The sequence below is a fragment of the Saimiri boliviensis genome, chromosome 3 (genome assembly GCF_048565385.1).
Source record: "Saimiri boliviensis isolate mSaiBol1 chromosome 3, mSaiBol1.pri, whole genome shotgun sequence".
NCBI lineage: Eukaryota > Metazoa > Chordata > Mammalia > Primates > Cebidae > Saimiri > Saimiri boliviensis.
The window spans coordinates 60,577,040-60,590,047 of NC_133451.1; positions in this window are offsets into that span (position 1 = coordinate 60,577,040).

Here is a 13,008-nt window from a genome sequence, read left to right on the forward strand (position 1 = left end):
CGCAAACCTTGCTCTTTACAGCTTCTCTTTCTCTATTTATCTGTTTTTTATCTATCTATCCTATTTCCTTATATTTGCTTTTCTCTGAGAGGCTTCTAGTCTTTTAAAGTTTATTTTCATTTCTATTTTAAGATTTCATTGAATTCTTATGAACTATGTGTACATTAATGCAAGAAATCATTATTAATTTTTCTCTTATTTTCTTTATACAATTAGTTAAGTTTTCCTTTGTATAGTATTTTACTATAAAATAATGATCCTTACCATGTTTATTATAATTATGCCTTTACTTATTATTTTTTGCATGGTAATTAAGCTCCTTGACACAGAACACTTCTCTAACTTAGGATCATACTTGGTTCATTGCGTATGTTCAGTAAATATTTGTTGATCAGGGAAATAAATTAAAACTTTGACATAAACTACTTTTATAAATCAAATATATATTTTTACATAAAACTCTTGGAGAAGAACCATAGTAATTCTGTTATGCTACACATTTCCTAATAACGTTTACTAAGATAATCATATCATGGATTTTCCCTTCCACAGGGTTTTAATCATTAAAGAAAAATTCTCCGAATTCTTATGTATAACATTTTTCCTATCAACAATAGTCATAAGCTGATTCAGATAATAAAGACAAGCCAGTACTTCAATGTAAAAGTAATCACAAAAACATCTTCCTGGAAGGATTTAACTCACTAATGTTTTTCTTGACATATTAGGTCATTTTTCTAAAGAGTCGTCAATTTACACAAGTGCATATTTTCTTGCCTACAAAACTGATTTGAGTCAGAGTTACTGCCTATATTTGATGAGTTTCTTAATCTTAGTTTAAATTCTATATGTTATCCCTTCAATCTTTCTTTAAAATTCTATATGTTACTTATGTCTTCAAATAAAATTTCCTGGAATAATGTTGTTCTTTGAGAGTTATCTTTCAAGAACTTGGGGCCCTTAATTAAGTGTTACTCTGTTATGCAACAACCAGCTCAGTAATAAATTAACCTCTTGTCAGATGTGAGTGTAAATGAAACATTGCATTCATATAGGAAAAGCCCCTTATTCCTAACATTTTGTAAGATTTTTGTGGCTTTAAGTTATTTTATTTACAATTACAATTGTAGTGCTGTGAATAATTGTGTAGTAGAATAGCCATTTTAGTGAAATTGAATCATTACTTCAGGAAGGCAACTGAATGACAGTTTCCATGACCATCTTTTAAAAAATGATTCAATCAATAAAATATTCTGTGACCCTATCTATGAATGTGAATTATAAGAAAGAATGTAATTATTTAAATAAAGTGACACATTTACTTTTTTTTTTTTTTTTTTTTTTTTTTTTTGAGACAGGATCTCACTCCGTCTCCCAGGCTGATGTGCGTGGTGGTGGTGCAATCGTGGGTCACTGCAACCTCAAATTCCTGGCCTTATGTGATCCTCTCACCTTGGCCTCCCAAATTGCTGTGATTATTATAAGAATGAACCACTGCACACAGCCACATTTATCTTTAAAAGCAATAATACATTTTAATATATTATTTTTACCCATTTTACTAGCAATAAACATTCTTAATAAGAAAGTGTAAAGGAATTGAATTAGTTAACAGGTAGAGAGACAACAAATGACTAAAAAGAACAACAAAGCTATGCTGATTGTTTGAAAATAGAGATAAATTGCATTGTCTTTACAGATAATATGTCATTTCTTGTGTTATTAGTTTGTACTATTTATTTTTGCCAATGCCTAATTCAAAAACATTGCATGAGTTCCTCATTTATGTTAAGTACTCCGTTTTGTATTATAGGATATGCAATTACCAATAAGAAATAAATACTATTTAGAAAAACTTCTATTTTAGAGTTTATATAAATGGTATTATCAATCTGTCTTAAAATAAAAACAAAGGATTTTTTTTTACATTGGAAATTGGGAGATGACTTTTCTCTACCATTCTGCTAGATCCATTCTTTTCCAAAGCTTCATAGATGAAAGAATAACAATGTGCTAATTAAGAGTCATAAGCATATGTTCTCAGTATAAAAGTTCAGTCCTAATACATATTAAGCTCTAAGGGCACTTGACACAAATTATATTATTAGCAGTAACGTTGACTTTGCATCTATTGCTCTTATTCATCATATTTTCCTCTTTGCACATAGAGGAATTAAGCACAGTACAACTGGTTAGACGAGTGTAAGTGAATGTGTGTGTTTGTGTTTGTGTATATGACAAAGGAATATTATTTTAATACAGTTATCCTTTACATGAACATGATCTCCTTCATAGGGGGATGTTGAGTGTATTTGTAATGCAATTAATACAGTATTGATAAACAGATTACTTCTTAACTAGACTTTTCTTTTTAACTTTTGTTACTTATTGTGCTCTCTTCTTCCTTGAATTTACTGAATTATTTTATTTCTAACTTGCTTATAGCACTAAGTATATCCTACAACACTTTATAATTAAGCAAATACAGATTATTAGTTATGTACTTGATATAATAAGATTTAAGTAATATCCCTAGATACTGCCATCCAGCCCTCTAGATATGTCAGGTGTATTTTTTACACTGAAGATGCTCCAGTTAAATTTGTTAATTGTTATTTCTTAGGGTATTGGCCTCAAATTGATATGAACTTCCATTCTTTGGCAAACGTGTCTGAGGTGCAATTTAGCCATGAGAAATATTCTTGTCTCTGAGAACAAGACTAAAGCCAAACTTAAATATTTTCTTTGACTTAGTCTTTCTATGAATCATGTTTCCATTTGAACATTTTGTTGAAAGAGGTAAAAAGAATACACTGGGCTATATTACTGCACAACCTCACTGGAAAATGAGTCTGAAAGAGATTAATGATACAAAGCATTTCAAAGTATCATCCCATTCGAAAACAACACTAAGTCAAGCCAGAAAAATACTCCTCTCATTGAGCAGAACTCCCAGTCCTAATCCCAGAGAATAATTCTCAGGCCTTGATTCAAGTGAGAATTATTACTCTTTGGGCAGGATGAAAGGAGAAGAAGACTTGTATTCTCACTCAAGGCTAAAATAATTCAAAGTCTTCTATGATACATAAAATTTTTCCTGTTCAGATTTAATATCTGAGCACATAGATTTTCCCTGGAAAAGGAGATCATATCCTCAGAAACACTGTGCCACACCTTACATACACCACCTTTCTAACCCTTGGCACTGTTCCTGTGATTCAACATAAGATCAATAGGATGGGTAACTCACCGTCTCAAGAATGTATATGATTGTTTTTTAGATGACACTCTAAAAACATAGGAAATTTATCAATACATTATTACAATTAGGTATGCTTAAAGAACATAAACATTCAGGTAACAATGTGTAACATAGTTCAATTCACTTCTCAAGTTATTCGTAGGTGTAACCAGATTTGCCAATGTAATAATGTGTATCTTAAAATAAATTAGTCTATATAACTCAATTTTAATAATATAATAATGCAAAATTTGTTCTAAATATTTTAAATTTTAGCAATATGAGAAAACTTTAGTCTTTTACAGAAAATTAAGTCCCCAAATATAACAAAAATATTAATATTTTCTTTTATTTATATTTTTCTTTTATTGCTTATTCTAGCCAAATTCTTCATAGTATGAATAATTTTGAACTTGCTTTTGAAGATTCATATATGTTTGAGTCCCAAAACTGTGGAAGAATTTAGAAGAAAGGTAAAAGAAAGGCCAATAATTTGCATGAACATTGGTGCAAAACTCCTAAACAAAGATTGCCACTTCAAAACCACTGATGTTTGTGTGTATGTGTGTGTGTCTAGCGTGTATGTTACACATTACATATATACATGTATATATTTTCATGAATAATGTTAAGTTGTCAATGTTGCCTTAGTACTAGGCAATAAATATGGGTAATTATTATATTAATAAAATAGGGAAAAGTCATATGACTATTTTAATCAATACAGAAAATAATTTAATAAAAGTTACCTATTTATAACCAAAAATCTTAGACAAGGAATAGAAAATCACTCTCTTAACCTAATAAAATATGATTAACAACAAATACAAAGAAAAACAAAACAAAACATCATGAATGGCAGGATTTTCCTCTGAATTAAGGCCTTTATTCTGAATGTGAGTTTATGCTATAATTACATATATTTAACATTTGATCAGAATTTCCAGTCAGTATAAAGTAAGATAACTAGATAAATGTGTATGTATTGGAAATAATTACATAAATATGCCATTGTTAATAATTGGTGTGATTTTTAATGCAGAAAACCCAAAAGAGAATATAGATTAACTATTGTAATTAACAAGTGAATTGGCAAGTTTCCTAGAAATAAACCATTTGTTTCTACATAAAATAAATAGAAAATGAAATTAATAAAAAATATTTTATTAATATTTATACATATTAGCATAACACATCACAAAAAAATTAAAATACAGAAGGATAAAACAAAAAAGTTATATGTATTTACATATATAAATACAACTCTATGTGGAGACAATTTCAAGGTAAGCCCCAACAAATAGAGAATTATGCCACATTTTTGGATTGGAAAAGTGGATGTAATTATATTAATTCCACTCAGATTTTCTTAATATGTGATGTAACCCTAAACAACATCTTAACAGATATTCTTGTGAAAATTTAAAGGGTTATTTGAAAATTTGTATTGAAATGCAGAGGTCAAAGTCTATCCAAAAATATCCTGGAGAAGAACAACTATGGAGGACTGATATTCCTACATATACAAATACAACTCTATGTGGAGACAATTTCAAAGGTAAACTGAATCTCTTTTTAGCAGTTTTCATAGGGTTTAAACTATCAATCTTTAATCACATCTGTATTAGTCTGTTTTCATACTGCTAAAAAGAGCTGCCTTAGACTGGGTAATCTATAAAGGAAAAAGGTTTAACTAACGCACAGTTCAGCATGACTGGGAGCCCTCAGAAAACTTATAATCATGGGGGAAGGTGAAGGAGAAGGAAGGCACCTTCATCACAAGGCAGCATGAAGGAGAAGTGCTGAGCAAAAGAAAAGGGCACCTTATAAAACCTTCAGTTCTGATGGGAACTCACTCACTGTCATGAAAATAGTATGGTGGAAATCACTCCCGTGATTCAGTTACCTCCACCTGGTCTCTTTCTTGACATACGAAGATTGTGGGGATTATGGGGGTTACTATTTAAAATGAGATTTAGGCAGGGACACAAAGCCTAACCATATCAACATTCCACCTTCAAATAGTATTAAATACCTCCTTATGCATAATATAGGAATCTTACCACTTTATGCTCCTAATTCTTCCCTCCTATATGTTGTGTCATTGTCATATATTTTACTGTTACATGTGCTATACATAAAACAGTATACTTTTAATATATTCCTTTATACAGTAATTTCAGAGCAATTAAAATAAATAATTAAAATGTTTTAATTGTTTTCCTTTGTTTTAGGAAACAAAGGAAAATAAATTATTTATTTTAATTGTTTTCCTTTGTTTTAGGAAACAAAGGAAAATAAATTATTTATTTTATTTGTTTTCCTTTGTTTTAACCATTTCCAAAGATTTTTATGTCTTTTTGCAAATCCAAGTTTCTGTCTGGTATTATGTTCCTTCTTCATGAAAAACTTTAAAGTTTTTAGTGAATGTCTGCTGAAAATGGATTCTATCAGTTTCTTTGTTTCAAAATATTGCTATTTCATTTTTGAAAGATACTTTTGTTGACAGTTTCGAGTTATTTTTCACTACGTTAAAGATGTCATTGTATTGTCTTCTGTCTTCATGTATACCTTGGGCAAAATATGTTTTGTTGCCCCTTCTTTACACCTGAAGACTTTTGTTGCTGTTGTTGGGGTGATGACTTTGGGCAGGGGTCCATTTCTTACATGAATCAGTGGCTGCACTTATCCTTTATAAGTGCATCAACAAAGCAATGCTTCTTGTCTCTTACACCGTACCCAGTCTCTCTCAAGACTTTGATGTATGTGTATGAAGAAGGACCTGCAGAGTGGGGATAAGCTGTCCTTATGTAATTGGCTCCCATAGTTTCTCTATTGTTATTCTAGTCCACACTTAGACTCTAGAAATTTGTAAGGGAAAAAAAAATGCATAGACGGCTTATCCTTCCTTGCCCTGTTACAAAGATTCTAGCATGTTTTCCTACTATTACACTCCTATAGGTCAGCCAGAACTCAGGCTATTACTCCTAGGAGGGTCTTAGATTTCAAGTTACTTGGTTGCCCTATAATATCTGCTCTAAAATGTCATCACGGAATTTTTCTTATAGTTAGATTTGTAATGATGCTGTTTTTGGAAGTCTACATTCTAGGCAAACGATAGCTCTCTCAATCAACATCTTATTTATAATAAATAATACAAAGATCTCACAGTGTTTTACCTCCGAATGTTTTATTCTCTTCCTAGTTTATGTGCTATTATTTTCTACAATTATGTCTGTCTCTTTTGGGCCCACAAATTATTATTGCTGTAGGTAATTTTTGTTTATTTAGATTCTCTAAAACTACATGTTTTCCACTTTGTTTATGTTCTAAGTTACCTCACATATCAAACTTCCTTTAGTTTCATTAAAGAATTTATTTATTTGTTTATTTTTTGGCTTTCTTTTTCTAAATTATACTTTAAATTCTGGGATACATGTGCAGAACGTGCAGATGTGCTACATAGGTATACACATGCTATGGTGGTTTGCTGCACCCATCAACCTGTCATCTACATTAGGTATTTCTCCTAATGCTATTTCTCCCCTAGCCCTTCACCCCTCAAATGGCCCTTCACCTCTCATCACACACACAATGTGTGATGTTCCCCTCCCTGTATCCATGTATTCATTTCCTCATTGCTTGTTTTTGTCAGGTTTGTCAAAGATCAAATGGTTGCAGATGGTGGCATTATTTCTGAGGCCTCTGTTCTGCTCCATTGGTCTATATATCTGTTTTGGTACCAGTACCATGCTTTTTTTTGTTACTGTAGCCTTGTAGTATAGTTTGAAGTCAGGTGATGCCTCCAGCTTCGTTCTTTTTGCTTAGAATTGTCTTAGCTATGCAGGCTCTTTTTTGGTTCCATATGAAATGTAAAGTACTTTTTTTTCTAATTCTGTGAAGAAAGTCAATGGTAGCTTGATGGGGATAGCATTTAATTTATAAATTACTTTGGGCAGTATGGCCATTTTCACAATATTGATTCTTCCTATGCATGAGCATGGAATGTTTTTCTATTTGTTTGTGCCCTCTCTTATTTTCTTGAACAGTCGATTGATTGTAGCTCTTCTTGAACAGGTCCTTCACATCTCTTGTAAGTTGTATTCCTAGGTATTTAATTCTCTTTGTAGCAATTGTGAATGGTAGTCCATCCATGATTTGGCTCTCTATTTGTCTATTATTGGTGTTTAGGAGTGCAGACCAATAATAGTGACTTTTGCACATTGTGACTTCTGCACATTGATTTTGTATTCTGAGATTTTGCTGAGCTTGCTTATCAGCTTAAGGAAATTTTGGGCTGAGGCAACACAGTTTTCTAAATATACAATCAGTTTTAGGACTATTTTCTATTTCATGAGTTATTTTATAGTAAATATAGATTATTTTTGTTTGAAACTTAATAGCATTCATTATTTTTTATAGTTTTATAGTATACAATGGAAGGTTAAAATTATTTTCCTTGAATGCTTTTAAAGATTCCACTGATTTATGGCTTCCATTGTCGTATCAAGAAATTTGAGATCAGTCTAACTACTTTAACTTATAGGCGTGATACTGTGAAATATGTATTTGGTCTTCATCTCTGTTTCCTAATAGATATGTAGCTCCTAAATTCCTTTGCATCTTCCAGAGTAATAAGAATGTCTTTGGTATGCTAATGAGATTACCGATGAATGACAGCTACAAGGTAACTTCAGGATGGAGACTGCTCGAAGGAAGGCCAAGGCATGATTAGAGGGTTAGGACTTTAGGCCTTACCAGAGAGGGGAGGTGGGCTGAATGTTAAGTGATTACTAATGATTGACGATTTAATCAATCATCTCTATATAATGAAGCTTCCATAAAATCATCAAAAAACGGGATTCAAAATGAACTTCCAGAAATCTGAACATATGGAGATTCCTGGAGAGTGGCATGCCTGGAGAGGGCATGGAAGCTCCATTTCCCATCCCATATAACCTTGTCCTATGCATCTCTTCATCTATGTCCCTTCCTATAACCTTTATAATTAACGGGGTAATCATAAGTAAGTCTTTCCCTGAGTTCTGTGAGCTAGTTTGGCAAATTTTTTCAAAGCTGGGAGAGAGTTTTGGAACCCCAATTTATAGAAGGTAGGTTAAAAGCACAGTTAAAACAACCTGCTCTTGCAACTGGCACCTGAAGTCAAGGGGCAATCTTATGAGACTGATCATCAAACTGTGGGTCAGTCTGACACTATCTGATGCTATCTCCAGGCAGACAGTGTCAAAATTGAATTGGAGGACACCCAGCTGGTGTGTGTGGCAGAACTGATTTGGTTGTTGGCGTGTTGGAGAAATTCCCACATACTTTTTGATAACCAAAGGTCACAGAAGTTTTCTGTACTGATGGTGTTGTGAGAGTATACTTAGAAAAATACTTTTTCCTCTATCCTCAATCAGCAATCAATCTTTTGTTTTTGACTGCTTTAATGTATTTTCTCTACCATTTTTTCCCCAACAGTTTTACTAGTGTATATCTAGTTGTTGCTGTTGTTGTTTTTATCTTGCCTGGTATTAAATCGTGGGTATGAGAAATCATGCCTCAGGCCGGGCACGGTGGTTCACACCTGTAATCCCAGCGCTTTGCGAGGCCGAGGCGTGTGGATCACGAGGTCAAGAGATTGAGACCATCCTGGTCAACATGGTGAAACCCTGTCTCTACTAAAAATACAAAAATTAGCTGGGTATGGTGGCGCGTGCCTGTAATCCCAGCTACTCAGGAGGCTGAGGCAGGAGAATTGCTTGAACCCAGGAAGCGGAGGTTGTGGTGAGCCAAGATTGCGCCATTGCACTCCAGCCTGGGTAACAAGAGTGAAACTCTGTCTCAAAAAAAAAAAAAAAAAAAAGAAGGAAATCATGTCTCTCATCAATTTTGCAAATTGATATATCTCTTTATTACTTTAATTAGGTTTTTAACATTGTCAGTTCAGTATAGGACTATACAGATATAAGAGAGGGAATGTTTTATGTACAGCTTTTTAGTAGGTCACAATTTTGTATTCACAATACATAGTAGGAAAGAAAATCGCATATCATGAAATAAAGAGATGCCTAGGGGAGGAACAAATTTACCTCTGTGTTTACTTTTCTCTGGATGGTAGGTCGCTTTCAGGCTGTATTCCCTATCATATGAAGGGATAGAGCACCAACAGTGGAGATAGATTGAGTTTTCTTTCCTCTGAGACGGTAAGGGAAATACATTGTTAGCTAAGCTGGGGAGACAATAACTCATTATTCATAGCATAGTGACATATACTCGGTAGGCTTTCAACAATGTAATTGATGATGATGATGATGTGACAGTCTTATGTGTATTTCTCTTTAGTCCTTGACATTATAGCTTTCTTTATTCTGCCTATATGTAACAAAGTAAACTAGAGAATCAGTCATATAAACTGGAATTTCAGAAGGAAAAAAGATGTCAGATTTCAAAAGAAGATTCCTTCTTCTGGATTTCTCCTTTATTCAAAACCACTCTCCCTGACAGCATTTCTCTTTATTATTCCTTTATAGAAATCATCCCTGATTGTAATGAGCTCTGTCTCCATTTTTTTGTGACAGGCATCTGAGAATTATGGCACTGGCATTTACCCTCTTGTTCACTTCAAACTGTTCCTTCTGTTCTTGGAATAATTCAGAAGATACGATGTTTGAGCAACTCAGGCTTAAAGGACACAGGTAGTTTCCATCGATGTCAGTGGTAGTGATCTCTTATTCTTGAAAGAAAGGCTTTACCCTGTATACCATTTGTAATATCAGTATGCACCCTCCTTAAAAGCTGAACAAGAAGAGGGCTCATAGAATTAAGGAATTTCAAAACTCACATAGACCCTGAGATATTATCCCAATCTTTTTATTTTATGTATTATGACACCAAGTCTACAAGAAATTCTGTGTGCTCAAAGTCACACATTTATTGCATTACCAACATTCTTCTTCTATACATCATAAAAAGCCAATTAACGCATCAATTTAGTAAACGGTCCTATTCTTCAGCATAAATCAGTTTGTGCAAAGTGGTCTAATATAGAAAATACAATTTAAAGATTGAGTTTTTAAAAAGAGAGAGAAAAATGAGCCACCCAGTTTATTGCTGCCAATGGCCTACTTTGGCCAATGATAGGTAAGAAGCAGGGTCTGGCACTGACTCCCACACAACCGTTTCTCTCACAGCATTTGTCCTGAGCCTTTCTCAGGGAAACTGAACAGTAGATCATAGACCTTGGGAAATTGTTTCTTACTTTTGTGGATTTGTTTGCATGAGTTTTTGAAAGATACAATCTATAAACATGGTACAATAAGACTTTTGAAAATTCTTTAGCAAATTTAAGCTCTTCATGTGGCACGTTTCTTTGCCTCTTTTCTCTGTCATCCATGTCTTAGAGATGGTGGGTTTCTATATTTTATGAAATTAAAAAATCAGATAAACTCTTTCAGAATAAGAATGAATAATTCATAGTCCTAGTCTTGGGCATGTTTGTATTTCAAAGAAAAACTAGATAGAGAAACTTTCCATGTAAATAATAAAACTCCAAATAACAGTATTATAAGGCTATAGGCTAATCTGCCTGTAGGGTCATCTAGGGCAGAAAGTTTTATTTTTGCTTCCAATTACTGCTAAATAATTGTCAGTCTTTCAAAAATGATCATTGACTGCAGCCTTGAAAATATTACTGTGTTTTAGTTTTTTAGTACGTAACTTAAAAAGTTAAAATGGCTACCTCCATTTGTGGGATAGTTGATAACATGCTCATCATTCCCTCTCGCCTTTTAAATTATCAAACACATTAATTTTATTTGATTTTTTATATTTTTCAGTTTCAGACATCAGCTATTGATTTAGTTCTTTAATACTTCCACCGTTCACACAAATACCAAACACTACAAATCTCCTCTCCCTTTCTCTCAGTACACTTAGAATTTTAGGTTAGATTAAAATTTAGTGTGTATATTTTATAAGTACATAAACAATATTCTCAACCAAGCCATACAATATGTAATATTCCATTTCTTTTCTTGTACAACTTTTTAATGTTTTAATTTTTACATCATTATTATTATTATTATTATTATTAGAGGCAGAGTCTCACTGTGTTGTCCAGGCTAGACTGCAATGGTTACAATCATGACTCACTGCAGCCTCACGTCCTGGTCTCAAGTGATCTTCCCATCTCAGTTGCCCAAGAATCTTGGACCAAATGTGTCAGCTACCTTGCCTGGCTATTTTGTATTTTCACTTTTTTGCAGAAATGAATCTCACTATATTGCCAGGGCTGATCTCAAACTTCTGGACTCAAGTGATCCTTCCAGCTTGGGATCTCAAAATATTAGGATTACAGGCAGGAGACACTGCATTTGGCCTATTTTTTTCCCCCCACTTTTAAAAAATTACCAAAGTGGATCTCTGTGTTCTTATCATGACTGCATCCCCAGACACTTTAGCAAATACCCACTTAGACTTGACTAAGTGCCAACTGATTTTCAAGCCCTTTACAAATATGAACTAATTATTCTCCAGTAAACAAAACCTTTGAGATAGGTAATATTATTATCTTCATTACATAACTAAGAAACGTGGTTAAGTATCATGTCTGGGTCAAATTTACGGTTGACAAGGACAATCTTTCAATGGAATTTAAAGCCAAATGAGTTCAAAATTTAAATATTAAAGTAACTTTATGAATAAATAAAATAAAATTTATTACAATTTAAAATAAATACAAATTTTACAATGCTTAATTCTTCATGATTGTGTTACTTATTATACCAGGAAAACTTGAGCAACTAAATATACAGGGAGAAAGTCAGAGGACTGAAGTATTCCATTCAATGGGATATTCTCTTTCTCTGGGTATTTCAGGAGCATAGAAACGAACTTTACGTAAGATCAGAGTTTCATTTAACTATTCTTGAATAGCTAAATATCTCATCACCTGGGACATTTATACAGCTGTTATTCTTTCATAGTAAAAGTGACATAAAACTAAACATCTGTTGACTTGTTTTGAGGATTGAGATTACTCACTCTGTCATCAGTTTTGAACTACAAGAGTAGCAAAAATAATACAGTAGATATCTACAAATCCACTACAAAGATTAAGTAGATATTAACAATTTTCCATGGTTATTTCAGATCCCTCTTTATCTGTCTCTCTCTGTATGTCTGTAAACTTGATGTAAAATTCAACACATAAAGTTGAAATCCAGCTTCTGTCTTTTCCAGAACAGTTAATCATTAATTCGAAGCTATCCTTCAGTTTGGTGTTTTCATATACACAAAAATTCTATATTTTATTATTGTATGTGGGCTTAAAAAATGTCCTACTATATGGCATATACAGACTTATAACTTCATTTTATTTGGGCAACATTATGATTTTGAGATCCATTTTGATTCCTGTACTCTAGCTATTAAACGTAAATCTGTATACACAAAATTTCATTTTATGATTAAATTATATTTATTTTCTATTCTGAGAAACATATAGATTGCTTCCACTTTTTACATATAGGTAGGAGATACAAGGGAAAAATTTGGTGAAGAAAGGAATAGATCTTTGGCAAAATGTGACAAATAACAAACCCTCCTGGGATATAAAACAAAACATAAATACACACACACACACACACACATACACGATCATAAAATAGAATTTCATGCAATAAGATTTCTTCCTTTTTTTATTTGTTACACAAATAAAAAATTTATCTGAGAGCCTATCATCTTAAGGTGCTATTTAAAGCACT